Source organism: Notamacropus eugenii, chromosome 3 (assembly GCF_028372415.1).
Source record: "Notamacropus eugenii isolate mMacEug1 chromosome 3, mMacEug1.pri_v2, whole genome shotgun sequence".
Taxonomy (NCBI): Eukaryota; Metazoa; Chordata; class Mammalia; order Diprotodontia; family Macropodidae; genus Notamacropus; species Notamacropus eugenii.
In genome coordinates, this window is record NC_092874.1 from 483216087 (window position 1) to 483238988 (window position 22902).

General features: G+C 43.1%; 1 protein-coding gene across 1 annotated transcript in view; it reads right to left on the reverse strand.

Annotated features, from left to right (window-relative positions):
* The window catches only part of GLI3 (GLI family zinc finger 3), a 286311-nt gene that overhangs the window by 234674 nt on the left and 28735 nt on the right, over positions 1-22902 (reverse strand). The gene's annotated exons all lie outside the window — the stretch shown is intronic.

A 22902-nucleotide genomic window follows, 5' to 3' on the forward strand; every position in this document is an offset into this window, starting at 1 on the left:
CAACACTCAAGCGATGCAGAAACTCCAAAGGATCATTCAAAACAGATGGCTTAGTCATCCCTTCAGGCAAATAGTGTAGGACTTCTTTGGTATCTCAGACAGAACAGACTGGTTAGTATTTTAAGCCAACCAAGAGATCTCTGTGATGATGATGATGATGATGATGATGATGATGATAACAGATTGTAGACAGAACTTTAATATTTACAACATTGTTTAAATAAATTGTCTTACTTGATTCTCACAATAGCCCCAGAGGATAAATTATATTATTAATCACATTTTGTGCTAGACCATTCTCCACTTCCAGTCCTATATCTTTGGTAGCTAGTGCATTGGGCTTGAGGGGCTCCCACCACCCCTTTTCATAGCATCTAAACTTCAATTAGCAAATGAAATTCAGCTTTACCCATCTTCTAAATATACTAGAGTTTTCTGAAATGAAAAATGACTGAACACATTTAAGGTTATCAGTCCTGAGAGTACAGTCCTACAACTCTAATTATAGAGACCACTACTGTGGGAATTGCCAACATTTTTTAAATAAAGAAATAATAAAGGGTACTTTGAAACCTATGGTGACATTCTTTCATATCTAAAATCAATGAGGAAATAAGGAACTGGAATGAAATCTCCTAGGTTTTTAATAGCCCTGGAAGTCATATTCAACGCAGATCATCCTAGGTCTCCAATTCTCTTTTCCTCAATGTTGAGTGGAAGTTTCTAGGTGTGGAGGGGCTCCACAGGGCAAAGTAAGACTGAGCATTACCATCTTTCCCTCACTTAGGCTCCAGTTCCCTTTCCTCCCTCTTCTCAAGGCTCCATCTCTTTCAACATCCACAGCTGGTGCAGACCTATGAGATTATGAAGATTCCTCATCTCATCAGGGTACTGGGGAGTAAAAGTCATTATATGAGATTTACTACTATTATTATCCTAAAAAGTGGGAAAGGGACATGGATAGTTTTGAATGGTAGGTTCACAAATTTATACTTTCTCCTGGAAGCCACTCTCCTATGGAGTACTATGGTCATTGGCTGAACTAGGGAGACCAATTGTTACTTGCATAATTTTAGGCACACAAATTCCTCTTCTACCGTTCTTCACCTGGAAAATGAGGAAGGTTAGACTATGTTATCTTTAAGATCAGCCATTTCAGCTCTATATCTATGATCCTATCCATAAATGCAAAGGATGAAATGGGGAAGGAAAGACCTGCTGTGGGAGAGCAGGGAGAGAGGTTATTGTGATCATCTAAGTAAGAAAAGATGAGACGTACTGAACCAGGGCAGCTACCGAGGGAGCAGAGAGGGAGGATTACATAAGGGAAGTAGAAAAGCTAGGACTGGAAGCCTATTTGGCTGGCAGGGTCTGTCACAGCCTCCAAGGAGCATGAATTTAGGCTAGAGGGCAGCACCCAAAGTGACTGACCTGCTCCTGGCTTAACAGTCTAGCTTCCAGGAAGGAGGAAGCCTCAGTGTTCAGCAGAGTGAGGTGATGTTACCTCTTGACTCTCCTCTCTTCCCTGACCCCAGTTCTGAACTAACCCTTAGAATTCTTTCTCCTAGAGTAAGTTACTATTCACATTCTCCCTCCTCCCTGGCATCCAACCAGTCCGTCCACACAGTGTCTCAGTGGTGCATTGTTCCATGTGTTTATACCTTGTCTCCCCTACCAGACAGTCAGTCCCACATTGAAGAGACCATGCATGCCTCACATGGCTCCTGCCACCCCCAGATCACAAGAAGAGGCCCCAAGTAGACATTCCCTTAAGTCCTCGTTGATGGAGAGAGCAAGGGAAGCCCGACTTTCATGTGTGCATTTCAGAGAGTTTAAGGTTTCAAAAGGAAAAATGCCACATCAAAAAAAAAAAAAAAAAAGGAAGGAAGAAAGAAAAAAGGAAAAGCAATGATTTTTGACTCTGCTCCAGTTCTTTCAATATTATGTTTCTAAATAAAGTAAATGGATACTCTAGAGAAATTGCCAGCGGAAGGTCACTGAGGAGGAGTAACGACTTTCGACTCAAGAAGTCAAATAAACATTTCAGACAACGAAAAGAAAGAATGGGCTACATCACAGGCCCCTTCCCTTCTCTGCTTTTGCACCATGGGGCTGTGTTTACATCAATAATAAACTTATTCTAAGGAAAACAAGAATGCCAGGAGTTTTGTCCCATACCAACAGCTGGGGCTCCAGCTTTCCTCCACACATGGATTTGCCTGCTGGGCTCCAGCAGTGTTGACTCAGTTCATCCCAGTGGCTTACTGGGCCCTGACCTGGGTGTCTCCACAGCCTGGCAGCTCCCACAGTGAGCCAGACAAAAAGGAGCTGGGTTCACTAACTTCCTCTGAGATGAAGACATAGCTTTCATAGTCTAAGACCCTAGAGGCAGTAACAAAGAAATCAGAGCATCAGCCCACTCTTTTGCCCTGGAGCTTGGACCCATTTGTGGCAAGCACTTAAATGGGGAGATGACTGAGCATAGAGGCCCCATGGCTAAGATCAGGGAAGGCCAAGACTAGAAAAAGAATGGTAGAAAAGCACAGGAATGCTTCCATAGGACCCTTCATCAAAAGAACATAATGTGAGGCAAATATCTGGAAATGGAGACACCCTGGCCTAGAACTGTGTTTTGAGATATCAACATGCTCTGCCAGGATGGGGACCCTAAAATGATCTTCCCCTATAGCCCATGTCAGAGAGACTATCTCTTAGCTACAAAAAAGCTAAGAGAAACTATAAGCAGAATTGGATGCAGCACCCAACCTCACAAGGAACAGGAGGAGATGACATTACTCAGTACTGGCAGCTGGGAGCTACAGAGGGTCAAGGGAAGGCTTAACTGTTACACGAAGCAATGGGAAGGACCACATGCAAGCAATGATGGGAGTCAGAGACTGACAATATCTGCTAGAAGCTGAGTATTGAAGAAAGTGTGAGCTACAACCTGATAACTACACTAAGGCCAGAGGATCTTGAAGGAGACATGCCAATGGGGGAAAGGTGAGCTGGACAATGTCCTAGCAGATCCCTAAGGAAGACAACATCATCATGGACTGAGACCTTGCAGCTGACAGGGGATTATTATTGTCTACAGGCTCTGATATGAGCCTTATTTATAATATATGACTCCTAAATAAACCCGTTGAGTCTCTTGAACTCATGTTCTTACTTACGTGGAGTAGGATGAGATGGGAAAATCCTGAATTGCTCTGTATTCAGGGAGGGCATGAGCCAGAGCATGTAGAGGTGGCCCAAAGGACATTCAATGGAAGCCTGTGCTGCTGAAGTTACAGATAGTTATACTATTGTCATTGGAAAGTTCTTCCTTGTTCTTATTCAGAAGTAATAAACTCATTATTTTAAAGAGGAAACCAAAACAGAAAAGATGAGCAAAGTCCAAGGGGTCTCAGACAAAGAGTTGTCCTTAGTCCAGAGCATGGCCCACACAGGCACTTAAGAAATGTGTACTGCTTGATTGTGTTGTCAAAGGCTGCACAGAGCAAAGCCAGGAGGTCCTCAAGCTTGGAAGCTGACTTCAGAGAAGGCAGCAAGATCCTGCAACTACTCTACTTTGGGGCTAAAATAAACGACAAACCATTGGGCTGAAGGGCCCATGTGTGGGACATAGAAAGTCCATTCATCAATTTCCCAGTGCCCAGAGCTGGCTACCTGGAGCTAAAATACCACATCTGACCAGTTATTCCCATCTCTTGTAATATCTGGATTTTGCCTAAGGACATCCATGAGGAGTCAGAATGTTCTAACAGAAACATCAGAAGAACAGAAAGATCTAATTTAATCTAATCTGAGTTCTCATAGAAAGATTAGAAGAACACAACAGGTAACTCAGATATCACAAACTGAATAAACAAATAGGAAACACACCAAGTAAATCCCTATCATGTCTCCAGAAATTAAAGAAAAAGTCACCTCCATTCAAGTAGCTAAAATTAAAGATATTTATTTTCCCTCATCGTGAGAAGTCTTCTCATTATGGAGGAGAAGATGGTGTATACGTCTCACTCTCTGAGCAGCTCGCCACCGGCAAAGTATCCAAGTCTAGTTGTCTGTGATAGAAAATGGAGATGAACCCTTCTAATATTAACTGAACCTTCTCTCCAGTGCTACAGAACAGCATCAGAGAAATGGGGAAGGGGGGCAACATACAACTAAATATTTTATCTTGGTGCCAAGGCCCTACAAAGGATCCCTGATTAACATTTCATTGCAGAAGATGTACCTCCCCAGAAAGGCTTTATAAAATCTACATTTTAATGGAACAATACAAAAAAGTGGAGTCACACAAAGGCATCCTCTCAGCATTCACTTATAAAGGCAGCAGGTTAAAGGTTCGATTTATATAGACTTTAAAGAGGTTAGGCAGGGCTTTTGTCAGGTGTCAGCTTAACACTGAAGTCTCACCTCAGCCACAGAATTAGGAGGTAGATGGAGACAATATTGTGTCTGGAGCACATGGTCTAATTTTTTTCTCAAAAACCTCATTTTTCTCTACCGCTAAAAATATTAAGGGGTTAGCCTCCAAGGTGGCTTCACATTTCACTCAAGGATGCTGGAGGTTTGGGCTTCTGTTCTGAGACACATTCACTGGTGGAAGAAGGATGTTGAAGCTCAGCATTCACAGAGCCCCACAGACAACCAGGATTTGCCCTGATGCTGTGAAAAGCTTTCACCGATCTCCTCAAGGGCCAGTAGGACAAATAAAAAAAAAAAAAACAAAAACCTGGTGATAGTCACATGCCAGCAAGGATCCAGCTTCTGTGGTAACACAAATCATAACTTTAGAAAGGATTTACGATTTTGATAGCTCGAATTACTCTCAGTGTTGGAACACTACCCACCAATGCAGATTGCAACCTCTTTATTATTTATTATTCAGTAATTCAGTTCTAAGGATTTGGCTAAGGCACACAAACAAATTAAGGAATTTGCCCAGAGTTCAGTAACTAGTAGAGAGGATAAATTTGGCCACAGGCCTTTCTGACACCAATGCAGTACTTTATCCTTGGGGCTATCACTTTCTACTTCCATAGTGGGGGAAAGTTACATTATCTAATAATTCTTCTTCACAATAACTAGATACTACAGACTGATTGGTCACCTAATGAATGAAGAAGATGAAATTAAGCAGAATGAAAATCCAACACTGTGGACATTTTAAGAGCTTTTCTGTACAAACAAAAGCAATGCATCTAGAATAAAAAAAAATGGTGATGAGGGAAAACCTTTCCATCAAATATCTCTAATAAAGGCTAATATCCACAATACGTTGGGCCAGATATGTAATACCAATAGCCATTCCCCAACAGAAGAGGGATCAAAGGATCTGGAACAGTTTTCAAAGGAAATACCAACTTTCAACAGCCATATATGAAGTTACTCCAAATCACTAATAAAAAGCATGTAAATCAAGGCAACAGTGCTGTATTTCATGTTACAATATCAAATTGGCAAAGATGGTAAAATGTAGGAGGGGCTGTGGGAAGGCAGCCCATTAGCACATAGTGGGGGAATTCTGAATTTGTCCAACTATTTTGAAAACCCACTTTGGATTACATATATCACTAAATTATTCATATATTTTAAATCAGTGATCCTACTATTGGACAATTCCCCCAAAGAATTGAAATATAAGAGGGAAAGGTTCTTTGTATACTAAAATATCCACAGTAGCACTTTCATGGGAGAAAGAACCTAGAAATAAAATGGGTCACCATCAAATGGAAATGAATGAACTATTTGAAGCATACAGATGCATGGGATGTTATAGCACCATAGATCTTGAGATCCAGGGTTATAAGAGATCTCTTATTTGATATAGGCGACAACTGAGAACAAAGGGGTTGCCCAAGGCCACATATGTAATAAGTTATCAGAGGGAGGGTTTGAACTCTGACTTCCAAGCCAGTGCTTGTCCCACATACAATGTGACCTCCCAGAAAAATTAACTGCTGCAGAGTGAAGTAAGAGGAGCTAGAAGAATATTGTGCAAAATGGATAAAGTAATATAAATGAAAAGACATAAGGGAAATCTCTCAGTGAAGAATGACTGGCCAGGATTCCAGCAAAGAAAAGATGGAACACCTTCCCTCCTTTGGGCGCACAGCTGGGGCACTCCAGGTACAGAGTGCTACCTACATTGTCAGAAGGGGTCATTGTCAGTTGGTTTTCCTTAACTATTTTCTTTATAACCTCTTTTTTTTTGAGAGAAACACAGAGAGACAGAGACAGAGACAGACAGACAGAGAGAGAGAGAGAGAGAGAGAGAGAGAGAGAGAGAGAGAGAGAGAGAGAGAGAGAGAGAGAGAGAGAGAGATAGGGTCAAGATCTGGAAATGACTATGATCGTAGCAAAACAAAAGACATCAATACAACTTATGAAAACAAACGACCATCTAATTGAGATTTTCCTTACCCAAAGGGCAGGTTACAAAAGATCTAAAGCAAGCTCCAGTGTCAAGGGGATACAGGATTTTTCCACTAGGAGGCCCAGCCTCTTGTTCTAATCCCATGTGTTTCCCCAGGGAGTGGGTGAATGAAGCTGAGTTGAGCCACGAGCTTACTTGAGAACAGAGACGGTTAGTCCTTGGGAAACCTCCGGTCAATATGTCCACACACACTGAGCTGCTCCTAATTATATTTTTTTCAAAGGGGAGATTAAATGTCTTGATAGCACAGCAATAGCAGGGCTCCATACCCAGTGGAGAGGGAAGGGCAAAGGTCTAGGAGCAGCCACTTTCCCATTCCTAAAACAAGCCACAGGAACTAGCCTTAAACTCATGGGGCTTGAAGTGACCTCAGGAGGTCATTCACTTTAGCCACGGCCCAGGAGCTCAGGACCTAAAAGAAACCAGTCTGGGACTAATGAGAAGCAGGCATGGGGCATAATGAGAAGCGGGGTAGGCCCTCTTCCTTTGGCTTCCAATTGACTTAGTTCTTTGCTTAGAATTAGTGAGTATTCCCCCCAAAGAAGTACCCCCCAAGACATGGGCCCCAGAAATGTACTCCTATTGATTTTCCCTAAAACTGATGTTCCCAAGGAACTTAGTGGATGGAAGAGTGGAGGTAGAAAAGTCAAAAAGAGGCGACCATGGTCAAGGGAAATGAATGGGACGCATATAACCTAGTATGCAAATTTCACTTAACCAAACTTATAGCAGGGACAGTTGAGGGAGACAATATTACAATGAATAGTAACGATTCATCCTCAAGGCAGAGGATTTGCATCTCTAGTCCATCCTGGTCATTTATTACCTTATGACCATGCTCAACTCATTTCTTCCCACTGGGACCTGGTTTCCTTATCTGCACAACAAGGTTGGGCTCGATGACCGTTTAGTTAGTTCCACTTTGGCATCCTAGGATCTTTCTTTTAGGGAGTTGATGGAAGATTCCCAAGAACAACCCCTCCCCCCAACATCTTTCCTTTGCCACCCACTTCTCCATCTCACTATCACGGTGCTCAGGTAACTCTTGCAGCCCTGCTGCTGTTGCTTAAGCCAGTTTTCAGCCTAATCCCCGGATATTGTTTTTCCAAGCCCTTTAATCATATTTTTGAATCTCTGAATTCTGTGCTGCAGAGTCCTCAGCTGGGGACACAGGACCCCGCCTAAGCAGCTGACCAGTCCTTGGGATAATGGGAGGATTACCTTATTCCTAGTGCTTTCAAGTCTGGAGGACAATTGAATGCCTCTCCAAAAACTGTCTAATTCAGACTGGCCTCAAAGTGCCTGAGATGCTTTTTCTCAGGGGGGAAGTTCCCGCAGTCTGATTTAGTCTTCTAACAATGTTTAAAGGATAAGAAGGAGGCCTTTCCTATGGCTAAATGTGGCCTCTCCTGCAGCCATACAAACTGATCTTAAGTGGGGGGTGGGGCAAGATGCTGGGTACCATTCTGCAAAAAGAATGTGGTTTGCTAGAGGAGGGACACATTAATGTTAACACTGTCAGAGATGCCAGAATGATCAGGGTGACCCATCTCTATCTCAGGATAGTTTTTGATTCCACAATGGCAAAAGCTTTTTTATTTTTATTTTTCAAATTTATAGGATGATGGAAAGCAGGAAGAATTAACTAGTGCCTATTGAGTGTAGAATTAGACTGATTTTCCTTAACACTTATTAAGAAAAGAATGTTTTGGGGGAACTTGATTAGTGAACTTAGGGTCTGGCTGAATTATTCTTTTTCTGGGTGATGAATGAGATTTTTAGCAGGCTTCTTTTCTCTTCCAAGACTGGAAGAAATCATTGTTTTTAGATAGTGGTTCAGTAGTAAGGTAAGGCTGGAACACTGAACATCTGTGGGTCATTGGGAGACTTCCTGGCTGCCTTAGAATGAGCCTGAGACTGCATAACAAACAAATGACTCTTCCCAGGGTCCCTTTGGGGAAAAGAGAGGGAGGACAGAGTCAAACCAAGAGGGAAACTATTTAGCAATCACAGAATTTCAGAACCAAAAGGAACTCACCCCAATGACCACCTAGACAAACCAATGCCTACAAAAGCATTCCCCAAAAAACTTACCTGGCAAGTGGTCATCCTGCCTTTTCCTCCAGCCCACTGAGGAGGGACCTACTACTTCCCTGGACATCCTATTGCATGAACCAACTGTCATGATGGATAGGGAGGGTTTTCTGATCTCATATCTCAATCTGCCTCTTTGCCACTTCCACATACTGTCCCCACCTCTTCCTTCTGGGGTCAAAGTCTAATCTTTCTTCTATATGAACTCAAGCTCCTTTCCTAATTCCACTTGGTCTCATCTAAATGCTGTCCAGCATCTGCCCAGCCTTCTTAAGACAGGATACCCAAAACTCGGCAATAGTTCTCCAAGATGTGACCTAAACAGTTCAGAATCCAATGGGATTTTTACCCCTCTTTAACTGTGAACAACATGTTTAAGGGATGGGGATATATGAAGAGGCAAAAGACAATACCTTCCCTCAAGGAGCTTATAATCCAATGGGAGAGAGAAAACATGCACACAAATATAGACAAAGCAATCCATATACAGAATAAATAGAAAATAAGATTGTAATAGATTTTCTGGCTATTACATGACACCACTCCTTACTTATATGAAGTTTTCAGTCCACACAAATGCCTATAAATTCTCAGATTTGTTTTTGTCTAGTCATGCCTCCCCCATCTTATAGTTCTGAAGTTGATTGGTTTTAAGTCCTGGGTGTAACCACATTTTGAAATGACACTTTAGGAGATATGACCAAATGTATCAGGCTAGAAAAATAAGTTTTAGGAAAATCTGCCTTTTCTCCTGTACGTTGGCTATTTCCCTTAGCTTTGTTCCATCTGTGGATTTGATAAATCTACTGTTGCTTACTTTACCCAAGTCAACGATAAAAAAACAAAAACAAAAATGTTATGCAACACAAAACCACACATAGTTCCCTGAAATATTTTATTGGAGATTTCCTTGCAAAGAAATATAGAACCATTTACAGTCATTGCTTTGGATCTGGCCATTCAACCAGTTGTGAATTCATCTAATTGCCCTCTTATCCAACCACACACACACACACACACACACACACACACACACACACACATCTCCATCTCTCTCTAGAGAGACTCTGTCAAATACTTTGCTGAAATGTAGGTAAACAATTTCTACAGCACCTGACTTTTCAACCTAATAACCCTGTCAAAAAAGGCATTAACTTTAATATGGAATAATCTGTTCTTAATGGAGTCATGCTGGGATCCCTGCTCCTTTTCCTAGGTGTTCACAAACCATCTCTTTAATACCTGCTAGAATGTTTCAAGGAATCACAGTTAAGCCACTGTCAGTGACAGCAGTGTTAAGTATATTCCATTCCATATCTCCTTTCTCTGCTATAGACAAGCACAGAGAGGAATACATATCTCCTTTCTCTGCTATAGACAAGCACAGAGAGGAATATGGTTGTGAACTTTCCTCACTGCCAATACATCGCAAATATTCATTTACATCTTGGTATTCTTATTTGCTACTGTAATAAATTGCTTAAGCAAAAACATTGATTGTCTTTACGCGTATGATTCTGGGAAGTTTAAGCTAAAAAGAGAAAAGTAAAAACCTATGGAAAAAGAGATTTTTTTCTGTTTTACTTATAAAATGGGGTGCAAGCTCACCAAACTCATTGATTAATGAGTTACCACATTCATATGGATTTATGAAGAAATAGCAGAATATACCCTTTGATTTTCTTAGAACCTAGTAGAGAACAGTTAAGAAAATGAGCCAGCAGCAGGGAGTTAATGTCAATTGCAACAGATACAACCTATCCACAGCTAGGTTATATATGGAGTTGGCCTGATACCTGCCACACAGCAACATACAAAATTCATGCAAAGCAGACACAAGTAGCTTTATTTGTAGGAGTCATGCACAAAAATAGCATTCTAGTCCTTTCTATGTGACTGGCATGACCCTGGACTGGTCATCTCTAGCATCTGAACTCTTGTCATTTTCCTTTCCATAAAACTAGATGACTCGGAAATTCCTTTTCATTTCTAAAGCTTGTCGATTCTCTGGGGCACAGAGGAAACCCAAAGGGTAAAGGTACAGAACTATTGGAAATAAGTTAGGACTAAGAAATGTACTGACGGAAAAGGAGCCCGGCAAAGCCCAAGGAGATGGCCCAAGATATGTTGTCATCAGAAGGGCTGTTAAAGATCATCTAACCCAGATACACCCAAGGTGTCACCTGGAGGTCCCTACACCCTCATCTCTGGCAGAATGAGGCCCCCATGCTTTTGACATCTCTGAAGGTACTCTGCTTCTCACTGCACACAATGCTCCACTTGCCCAGAGATAGCAAAGACGCCTCAGTGCTCTGTCTGAGATTCTTTTGCAGGAACCAGTAGCTTCACTCATGTACTGTGCACCAGATGTGAGAATGACTGCTCTCCCCACACTGCCACCACCTCCCCCCTCCAACCTCCCAATAATGTTTTCCTTAAAAAAAGGGGGCAACAAAGAACCAGAAATAATGGAATTGGATCCTTTTGTCCTTGGGCTCTATTTATTGTTAAGTTTCACCGTGAAACTTTCCATTTCTGATGGGCTCAAGGCCCTTGAGTGCCTCAGGAGGCTTGATTTCAGTCTCTTGGCCATTAAAGGACTACAGTTCAGGTATCTCTGGCTTCCCACTTCTAAGGGTTCCCTTGGCTGGGCTGCCGTTGATGGTGTAAGAGCTAGCTCACTCCATGAGTATAATCTGCTGTCACTGAAAAGGGGATGTTGAGGATAAGAGGTCTGTTCTCCAGCCCATTCACCTGCTGCTCCATCACTCTTATGGACTGCAGCGCCTGCTTGCCCTCTCCATGAGCTGGCCACATTTCCCTTCCCAGTGGGCCAGGATGTTTCTGTGGAATCAGATTCCCTGCTCCTGTTCCTAGAGGGCCATAGTGCATCTTCTGTGACACACAGCCACAACCACGCTCCAGGCAGAAACCGAGCCATAACCCAGGCTCATTAATCGGGCACAAGAAAGAGAAACAACATGGGGAGAACTTTGCTGATGATTCTTCCCATCTGAGCTCAGTTTGGGTCCTGATTGTTCCCTTTGAAGACATTAATGAAAGTACAAAGCAATGAGGATGAAGAAAGACATCGTCATCACCCTCACCTGCTAGAGATCCCCCTCCAAGATGACCTCCCAGTTACCAGGTAGCTATTTTGCATTGTCCTAGTTCTTTATCTGCCATAGGAATGTGAGCCCTTTGAAGGCAGGGACTGTGCATGTACCATTCAAGGTAGAAGCCGAAATACCATGCCTAGGAAACTACTAATTAGCAGGTCCAGCTGATAACAACAGAGTCTTTAAAGAGAAGTAGTCTGAAATAAGACTGCAAAGGTAGGTAGGAAGCAGAATGTGGGGGATCCCAGCTCTAATCTTAGACACATCATTACTTATAGTGCTGTCTAAGGAAAAGCAGAAGCATGAATAAGGGAAATCTTGCCCACCTCCTGCAAAACAACAGTGTGGACTAAACACCAGTAGGAGGCAGAAGCCCTGAATTTAAATTCCATCCTTGCCTCTTACTATCTCTAGGATCCTGAGTGGCAAACTAACCTGTGTTCCTCTCTTTGGAACTCTGATGAGGGGAGAGCAGCCCTGTGGAGAGGGGGTTGGGTTAGATCATCTCTAACGGCCCTTCTGATGACTCTGTGATACCACCTCAGCTCAGATATTTCCTCCTCGGAGGGTGAGTCAGACGCTACCGCCAATCCTGCTAGTGGCTCCTTTGAACTGTTCACATGTGAGAAAACACCAGCCAAATCCAAAGGTTCATAGCCCCTACCACTCACTCTACTTTCCAAAGCATCTTATTCCTTGTAATTCTATGAGGTACATAATAAACTTAGTATGGTCATCACACTGCAGATGATGACGCTGAAGTTTAAAGAGAAAGGGGAGAGGTGACTTCCCTAAGGTTAAATGATTTATAACTGATTCCAATAATACTCTTTCCAGAACCATAGTCTGCGCTTGCTCCCCATTTCGTCCCTACACCAGACTTCTTCTGAGTCAATGCAATAAACTAATTGCCTACCACAGGCCAAGGCTTCTGACTGGGGCTGGAGGGACAGACAAAACTGAAAAAAACCATGCATGCATTCACCAACACTACCCTGGCTTGGGAGTGTTCAAGGCAAGCCAGCTCCTGGAGGGCAGGGACAATTCCATTTGCTTCCTATCCCTCCTAGACACAAAGTGATCCCACTGAATGAGTAAGGGATTTGGGTTCAAACCCTGCCTCTGATGTGTACTGTCTTGGATAAATCGCTGAACCTAACTGGGCCTCCATAACAGGCACTTGCTGGACTGACTGCTTTGAGGATACCATGTGAATTCCTCACCTTGGTATTTAGAGCCCTCCATGACCTGCTTCTCCAGCCTCATTTCATGTCCTTCCCCTCTTATCTACATCTAAAGCTCCCTCTGCATATTAATTCACAGAAGTGGACAAGTTCGTCGTCACCTGCTCCATATCTAACTCAAACTAGCCTAAGGCCATTCTCTGAATTCTTCCAATACCATGTCTTTGCACCAGTGGTCTCTTCATGTTGATAAGGTACTTCATCTACATCTCTGCCTCTGAATCTCTAGTATCCTTCAGTCTCTGCTGCAGCCATATCCTACAGGAGTCCTCCCCTCACCCTCCTGGCTCTTCCTGATCTCACTATCTTCCAATTATCCTTTACTAACCAACTCTATACATAGTACATCCCCCCCCCCCCATAAAAATTTCTTTGGGACAGGGATTGTGTCATTTTTGTCTTTGTACCCTGAGTGCCAACCACAATGCCAATCATGGAAGATACTTCATTGTGGGTAGAGATGGGGAACTGGATTGAACCAAGTGGAACACTAACCTAGGAATAAGGAAACCTGGAGTAGATACCTGCCACTAATTCATATTAACTTTGGAGAAATCAATTCATCTTTCTGGGCCTCAATCTCTTTCTCCTAGTGGGTTAGACTGCAGTGTCTCCTCCAGCTTAGCCAATGGATTTATCTATGATAAGGCAAAAACACAAATGAGTCTGTTTTAAAACAAAATGTGATTGGGGTTGGGGTGGGGAAGGAAGTGACTCTCAGAAGAAAGTAACCCTCTGGGAGGATGTGGGCAGCTTCATGGAAAACGCAACAGCTGAGATGGCCTTGGAGGAGGAGAAGGATTTCAATAAGAAAAGATGAGGAAGGAAGGCAATTCAGGAATGGAGATGGCTGGAATAAAGGACAGATGAAGGAAACATCTGGGGAATCAGCCAGTGTTGCTGACTGACTGGAACCCAGAGAGCGTGAAGGCTGAGTTACCAAGGGTCTCAAGTGTGGTCATGAGGACTCCCTGATCTGCTCTTTCGATACCAATCCTGAAAATTAATAATAACAATAGTAAATAATTGAGCCTCTGCTGGCTCAACACTCTGACCCCAACACGGACCTCGCAGGACAATAAATCCACCCAAACCTGTGTGGATGCTTCTGTCAGAGCTTCCAGGGATGGCTAATACAACCAGCAAAGAATAAACCACTAGTGGTGAGCGATCAGAGAGTAGTTTCTCCCTAAAGAACACAGAAAGGTTTCCATTAGTCAGCCTCCAACTCAACTCCACTTATCTGAATCCCAGCAACTCTCAATTCAGGGCAGAAACAAAAGCAAAGGTAGTGGGGAGAATGGGAAACTGCCTCCAGGGCACATTCATGAATACAAGGTGAAAGGAGTCTGGTAGCTCTTCTGGTCAGTGGCTGCTTCCTACAGATTGGATGGAGAATTAATGTCAGTATTTTAAAAGCTTCTCAGCTCGGTTCTAGAGGATGGATGCCAAGCTGAGGTTCGGTGTAAGCCTGTGGACACTGAAGTCCAGGAATTGCTCAGTGAAAATCAAATAAATAATGAGTAGTTTATAGATCAGGTTTAACTATAATATACCTTCAGTGCATCAAGAGGTTTGTGATCTCAGTAAAAGAGGTAGCCCCTCCGATGATGTACACTGTAACCATCCATATATTCCCATCCTTTGGGACTTTGCTCATATCATCATGATCCTCAGGGGAAGAGGGCAGGGACTTCCTGTCTTTAGGTCTTCTGACATTCATGGGTACCAATATCCTCTAGGATGATCAGTCTGTTACTCCTGAATCCCACTCCATGACTGACCCACCTTCTTTTGAGATTATGCATTTACTCAGCAACGTCTGTCTCTTGGGCCATCTACTTAGACAAAACAGAGGATCATAACCATGCGCTGTAACATCATCAGCTGGCACTCCATAATTACGGACAACACCAGCTAGCTACAAATCTCCAGAAAGAGGGGGTGTGAGAATGTTCTTCGTTAGTTAGCTGAAGGTTAGCTTTAATTCATACAAACCTTTTTAATTTTTCATTTTAACTTTTGATGCTAGAAGACAAATTCAGAACAATGAATGGAAGTTGAAAATGGTGTCAAGAAAAATTCTCTAACAATGAGACAGACCCAGAATGGAGTGCTTTCTCATCATTGGAGGGCTTCAAACAAAAGCATCTCAGAATGTGAACTCCTGAGGGCACCTCTTGGTTTCCCCTAAATATCACCTATCTTTGTATCCCTGAGGTCTAATGCTACTTGATTAAATGAAGGATTCCCAGGCTGCCAAAACTCAGTGAGCCCTCAAGAATCCACCCTTTGCATTCTGAATACTTTCATCTATTTATTCAGCTCCTGCTGTTAATTGTCCATTACTTTCTACCCACTGTGTCCTAGTCACAAAGTTGAACCTGCAGCATAAGAGATGCAAAAATGTGCAAGTCTCCAACTCTGCCTCTCAAATGTTCAGTGCACTTATAAGAGGTACATGCACAAGTAGACCAGAAGATAGTTTGGTGCAAAGGTCACAGAAGCAGTTAAATCCAAATGGGAAGATGAGAGCCCAGGGAAGGGAGGGAGAATTCATCCCTTCCAACCAGCATAATTAGGGAAGGGAGAATCGGAGCTAAGCCTTGGAACTCAGAAATCCAAAGAGTTCTGGTGGGAAACAGAGCACTTACAAACTAGGGGACTGCAGGGCCAGTCACATGCCAGAAAAGAGTAGAAAAGAGTTTTTATTTACTCATCCGTAAAATAAGAACAATACCACAGAAGGTGTTGATGAATGAGGATGAAGCACGTGAACATAATGTTTCTTTAGAAAGCCTGGCAAACAGTAAAGTGCTTTGTAATTTTCAGGTCAGAAGTTTTCACCATGTGAAGCTGGAGGAGGTAGACTGGATAGCTTGAGTCAAAGCAGAAAGACAGCAGGCGTGTTCAGAGATAAGCAAGTGGCCACTTCAGCTGAAGCATGCATGCAACTGATGGAGAGAAAAGTGGGAAGGCTGGTTGGAGACTGAGCAGGCAGGTCCACAAACATCAGGCTCAGGGTTTGATTTTATTCTTTGGATGAAAGGTAACTAAGGAAGGCTTCTCTGGAAAGTAGGGTGGTACAATCCTCTAGATTTAACAGTCTATAGGAAAAGAAAAGTTAGGATGTTGGGATAAGTCAGGGTGGGGTTGGCAGGCAACAGAGCCCAGATGCCAGGGAGATCCCTGGAGGCCATGTGGCACTTGACCACAAGCCAGGAACTAGTCCAGGCACCTTCATACTTCCACAGGCATGTTACTACAATTCTAGCTAATCCCAAATGTCAGCTGAGGATAAACAGCATGCAGTTCAGTGACCATTTCTCTGACTCGCAATATGGGAGGATCACGCAAGTTCAGAGTCCTTCAGCTCTAGGCCCACCATTACTAAAACATGCAACATCACTAGGAACATCCGAGGTCACCAGTTATAGATCTGCTTCCCTTCTTTGCAGAGGTGGAGGACTATGGGCGTGGACTAGTGTATATATATATCAGCAACAACTATTGTGTCACTTGGTTTTGTAGAACTGCCTTTTTCATTGTTGCTGTTCACTTTTTCTTCTTTGTTCCTATATAGAGAGCTGGAAGTGTCCTCAAAGTCACACAAGGGAAGGCAGGTAGTAAGTATTCCAAGGGATGACACATTGAGTAGGAAGGAAGAAGGGATATACTCAGAAATGAAAATAGAAAACATATATGCAGACACATACAGACACATACATACATATACAGAGATATACACACAGGAAAGTTTGGGGTTCAAAAAGCAATGCCTCCCAAGGCAGCTCTTTCCCTCCAGACCCCCACTGCGTGCACTCAGGAAAGTGACCTATGGAGATGGTGGGAAACTTGTATTCCAAAGCCAATCTCCACACACAAGCCACTCAAAGCTTTGCTAACACAAATCTAACTCTTTATGAAGTTACCACCACCTCTCTGAATAAATGTCTAAGGCTTCCTCATAAATAACAGATGTCCAAGTTATCTGGAACAAGGTCCAGAATAATACGGTCAACCCAACTGAAGAAGTAGCCCTAGGTCCATCAGCTGGATTATCATGAGGTCTCAAACAAAACTCAGCCATGTTCTCACCCTGAAGCACTTTCTCATCCCCTTCCCAGCTTCTGCAGGCTCCTTAGGAGAGAGAAATTGCAAATATATCCAAGTTAACTTGGACATTCTCTTTCTCTTCCCTTCAAAGATTTGAAAAACCTGGAATTGAAAAAACAGGAAGCTTCCTTGGACAGCCTCTAATTCAAGCCCACTTTAAAAAATACATTTCTTTTTTTTTTTTTATTCCTTCCTTAACAGATGAGAGGCAGAGAAATGGAGTAATTTGCCCAGTTTAAATCACAGGGTGGGTGGCAAAACTCAGAGTTGAACAGGGATGGCGTCACTTCCAACTCAACTCTCAATCCATGGCCTCACACTTCGTCCCTTCAGAGAGGTCACTATTCTCTCCAACCCAGAAGAGCGCCTTAGACTTTGAGCTTTTAGCCTTCGCCTGTTATCAAAGGCCCCTCACTAACAGGATCTGAAGCCACGCAGTGGATGCAGGCTCAGCTCTGAGTCTTCCCCATCAGCTGACCAGTTCCTCCTCTGAGACCTCTGGGACAGTGTACACTTTACAACTGGTCCTCAGCTAACCAGGCAGCTTCTTTAACTTAAGGGATATTCCTGTATTGTTTTGTTTTCTTGATTCTTTCTACACCATTTTTAAAGTATCACTGTTCAAAAACATAACAGGTCTTTAAACAAAATTGTAGTGTGATTTCTTCGTGCCATCCCAAATCCAGAAAAGCATCGTCTTTCCCTCCTCCTATTTCCCAATCTCCCATCCCTGTGGAAGGCTGAGAACAGGGGGGACTGGCAGGAGTTTAGGATTGTGACTATGACCCCATATGCTACTGAATTATGGCCTCCCCTCCTCTTCTGCCAAGCCCAAGCCACAGGAGGAAGAAGAGGGTTTGGTGCATACTATTATTCCCTACTGTGCCCCTAAGCCTCCAGGCTTCTTAGAGTCAACCATAATGAAAGCACAATCATAGACAGAATCAGAGATTTAGAGCTGTAAAGGAACTTTGTTTAAAAACCAGAGTCTGGCTCCCTCATTTTCCAGAAGGGAGAGACAGAGGCCAGAGGAGGGAAGTCACTGATCTAAAGCCACACAGGCAGAATTAGGATTGAAACGCTGGTCCTTTGAGGACCCCTATCTTCATTCACCCAGTTTTAGCTGGGGAAACAAAAAGACACAATTCTGGGTTGGAATGAAGTCATGTCCCTTCAATAGTATGGTTTTCCATTTGCTTTAAAAAAAAAAAAAAAGCATAGTGCTCTTCAGTTGAGGGAAAGAGCCTGAAGCCTTCATCCAGGGGCACATGTTTTCGATAAGTCAAAACATAAATAAATGTGAGATAATTTCCCTGGACATACATCTGTTTCTGGCTAAGCTAACTCTATTTATAATACATGGAGAGCAGTCCCCGGAACTACCCACCACATTTCTGAGGAAGGAACTTTTTTTTTCCTGCTCTGAAACCAATTGGCATTTGCAAACAGCCCCCAAGATGCTGTTTCTTTGAAAGTGTGTTTGATTTGGACTCCCCGTGAGGCAGGCGAGGCTGCTAGATGTTTTCTCATTGCAAAGGTTTTGGATGAAAACCTCAATTAGCTATCAAATTCCTACCCTATCAAACCGTGTTCCTGAAGTAGGAAAGGAGGCAAGCTCAGGATCTTGAGAGGGGCATTTTGCTACTCCTCCTAAAAGTTCTGATTGAGTTCAATTCAAAGGTCTTTTCTCCCTATTGGCAATGACAAGATGGGGGAGAAATTTCAACTCTGATCGGAATAAAGGCCTGTGAAATCCATCAATTGCTTGTACCCATAATTGCTTTGCTGTCTCATCAAAAAGGCTCATTTGCATTATCTGTTATCTTTAGATGCTCATCCTGGTCTCAAAACACACTTATCAATCTAATCAGAGGCTGGTCCAAAATGGAAATATCCAAGGAGGAAATGAACCCTAAACTGGTCCAGCCTCTGAAAACCAGCCACTAGAGGTGCCCAAGGGCTTGGGGCAATTCTAGGTCTTCTCCTTCTCTTATCTCCATCCAGCTTTCACTGTTTGCACTAACACTTCAAAGGCTCACACTTATCCCTCCTGACCTATTCAATACCAGCCCCAGGCAGTTCTATCCCCAGCTAGAACCAGAAAGGATAATTTCTGCCGGCCTCTCTTTCTCAAAGTGTTTTCTGCTCTTAACAAGTTTGGGAGGCAAAAGGCACAACAGTCTGGTCTGGTACAGTGTCTTAAACACAGATGTGATAGACAGGACCCTCGCCAGAGGCAGGGAGACATTCCACACCTTCCCTAACTCCCATGAAAGCCACTAACACCGGCTTAATCACCATACAAAAAAGAAGGCACCCCAACCTCCGATTTAACAATGACAAATCAAATCGTTCCCTCCAAAATATGACCTCCATATGATGAAATGACTTGAAATCAAAACTGAAATAAGTCTCTTACACATGTAAATAGCATCAAAGATTTACAGAGGAAGAGGCCTTGGAGATCTTCTGGCCAGAACCCTTAATTTTGTAAATGAGGAAATCAAGGTACAGAAAGTCAGTCATAGGTAAGTGAGGAACACCTTATTCAAATCCATAAATTCTGACACCAAGGCCAGCCCTCCTAGGCTGCCCCCAGCCATTTCCTGCCTCATTCACACACACACGCACACGCATCACACCACACACACACACTCACACATAGACTCACTCACACACACACACACACACACCACACACAGTTTCACATCATTTTTCCCCTATTAGTGTCCTTTTTAGGGCAAAACAAGTCACAGCAGCACTAGGGATGAGGGTGGGGGTAGGGGGGAATGGGGAACCTAAACACTACATTTAAAGGGGAAAAAAAAACAACAAACATGCCTCAACAGCCACATGCCTTGTGTTTAGTTTTGCTGATTGAGGGCCATCCTAATGGGCAGCACTAACGGATCTCCGACGATAAGAAAAAAGCCAAGGGTGCAAAATTCTCCAGACTCCAAACCACCGATCCCCAGGGATCAGTGACATCATGGGAACCTTTGATCACAGCTTCTCTTTAAAGCTTTTTTGTTTGGTGGTGGGGGGAGGTATCCAGGGCTGTTGAATGGATTACCACTAGCAGAAAGAATGGGCAAACACCTCAAAGTACAACCTCCAGTGAAAGATGAGAAGTCACCCTCATCCCTCTCCGGAAAGAACTCCCCCCATCCTTGGAGAGAAGCAACCAAGCAGAGCTACAGTGGTCAATCCAAGCCGCCTTCCCTCAGGGCTGGAGTTCAGAAGGCATTTTAGAGTGCACCAAGGCTGAAACTTTCTTACTCTGCAGCTATATGAACCACTTTGTGGATCTGTCATCTTGCCTCCCTCTCCCTAACCCAGGAAAGGCCTCGGAGATTATAGTCTGCTACCCTCCTACAGATCCTGGAGGAAGAGTAGCTCTTTCAGGGGCCACTGACAAAAAAGGCCTAAAACTTCCCCCTTCCTTTTTTTTCCTCATGTCTCTGTGGAGTTTCATTTCAACAACCTCCCTTCAAATCCTTTCCCGTTTCTGCCCTGGTCCTCAAGCTGACTCAGCTTCCAGCTAACAAGGACCCCCTTATATACACCCAGTAATTCTTTCCCAAAAGAATTGGATTTCTAAATTCACTTCAGGAATCCTGTGAATCCAACCTTAGGCACTTATCTTTTAAAATAGTTGGGCTCACTGCAGAATCACAGAATTTGAGAGTCAGAAGGAACCTTATAGGCCCTCTCTTCTCACCCATTTTCTAGGCTTGAAATGAGCACGGTCTGAAACAGTCTTGGAAAGTTTTAAATCAAGCCTTAGCCTTCTTTTCCATCTATTGTTTTGTTTCCCACCCCCACCCCCTCCATATTTTTTAAAGAATCTAATTGAGCCTCCAGAACAGCAGAGGAGCACAGTTTATTATCTCCCTCATCAGGTGATCAATGATTTCATTAATAAGACAGATAACAAAACTGTCATATCATCGACACTGTTATGAAAGATGATCCCTGCTCCCTGCTCCATTTCCCAAGGTCCGAGATTCTCTGTGGCAGCTCGGAGTCCATTCAATATTTTCCACAGACAGAGAAAAGCGAAAATCCATTTTGAAACCAATTTCAATTAGGACCCAGAAGCTGTTATCACAGGTGTCGCAGAATGGGCCCGTAAGTGGAAATGTCGCCTATCCATTCTGAAATGAAACCTTATCAGGGGCTACGAAGATGGCTAGGGACAGCCTATCTGTAAATTACTTTTCGTCCTGTGTTAACTCAACCTTAGTTCTGTCATATGGGATTCTCACCATCCCCTCGTAATCATCTCATGACTAAGTAGGCCTGCACCCAAACGGCTTTTTATCCAGCCAGGGCTCCCCCTTTGAGCACGGTAACAGATGCAAATAGTCTAGTGCCCATCCGACGAGTCCATCTTGACTCTAGATTCTGGAATATAGGCAGACTTTAAAAACTATAACTAAGAGTTTATTATGGGAAATAAAGACTGGCATTCTGAAGTCGGTCTCCACCCACTGCATTCCTGGTGATTTTCCAATTGCAAAGTCTAAGGCCTAGTTATTTCATTAATTCAGCACCCAAGTAGTAAGGCTTCTTTTCTCACATCTTTCAGGCTCCTTTTAGCAAATTATCCCATGACGGCGGATTTATTCAGTCAAAGACCTTGGACTTTGAGAGGCAACAAAAGAATCAAGAGACTTTCTGGTCCACCTGCCTAGCGAATGATGAGGCAGGGAAAAGTCTCCCCCAGAGAAAGCAATCAAACCTTTGTGTGGCACAGTCGGACCTTTTCAACTGTCAGCCAGGAAAGCAGGAAAGGAGATGAAAGAACTCCGGATGAAGCTACCATTTACAGAACCATGTGGGAATGGTCTCCAAAGATTTCATAATTGGGATGGAACTCAACTTTCTACAACTGAAGGGGGAAAAAAACACGAAAGAAAGCAATGGAGAGAAGGAAGAGGCAAAGAAAGGAAAAAGAGGAAAGAAAAGGAAGGGGCAGCAGTTTAAGGAAGTCAAACCAGGAATAACTTTTTCCTATAAATCTCTTCTGTTTGATATACACCCCTGTGGTGCAAAAGCAAAGGGAAAGGGGGAGGGGAAGGAAGGTTTTTTAAGGGAAATTTTAAGAACCTCCTTTTTTCCTCCCAGCTATGAAGAGCTTCATTCTACCATTTCAATTTTTGTAGCAACTGAAGGAAGAAAAAAAAAGCAGCGATGATATTTTGCATGCTTTAGGCAAATTTTTAAGTCCAAATTTTATTTTGTTCTGTTTTAACTGCTAGTAGACTGAGATGGGTCACTAATGGGGAAGCTCAAAATAGGAAAGAAAAACCAAAATTGACAAAACTTAGCAAAACTGCCTCTTTGGGGATTTTCTTCAAGAGTATCTAGGATCATTCACAATGATGGGCTAGATGTTAAAACAGAAAATATATCTACTAAGGCGTAACAAGACAGTTCAATTTGTGCTCTGGCTGGAAGGATCTAAACACACACACACACACACACACACGCATACTTTAAAACTTTGTAAAGAATAAAATGCAAACAAAGAATTCCACTCAAGTTCTCCAGTTATATCTCTGTTTTAACGCAGGCCAACATACCCTTCGGATATTACCCATTCATTGAACACACGTGGGCCCTGGACTGGGTGTGGGAGGGGCTGAAGTTCTTTTCAGGCATGAACTGCACTCTCATGGATCTTATTTTTCTACGTGTGGAATTTGGTGGCTTGGGAGCTTTGTAGTAAGTAGCTGGCAACTCCTGGATGATTCCACATCATTGAGGCCACCATATTTTCATGGATCGTTCTCAGTAACCAACATGGAAAGCGGCACCACATTCCCTGCACCAGTCCCACTGAGAGCCAGCCCACACCTTAAGCAAGCCCAGAGGC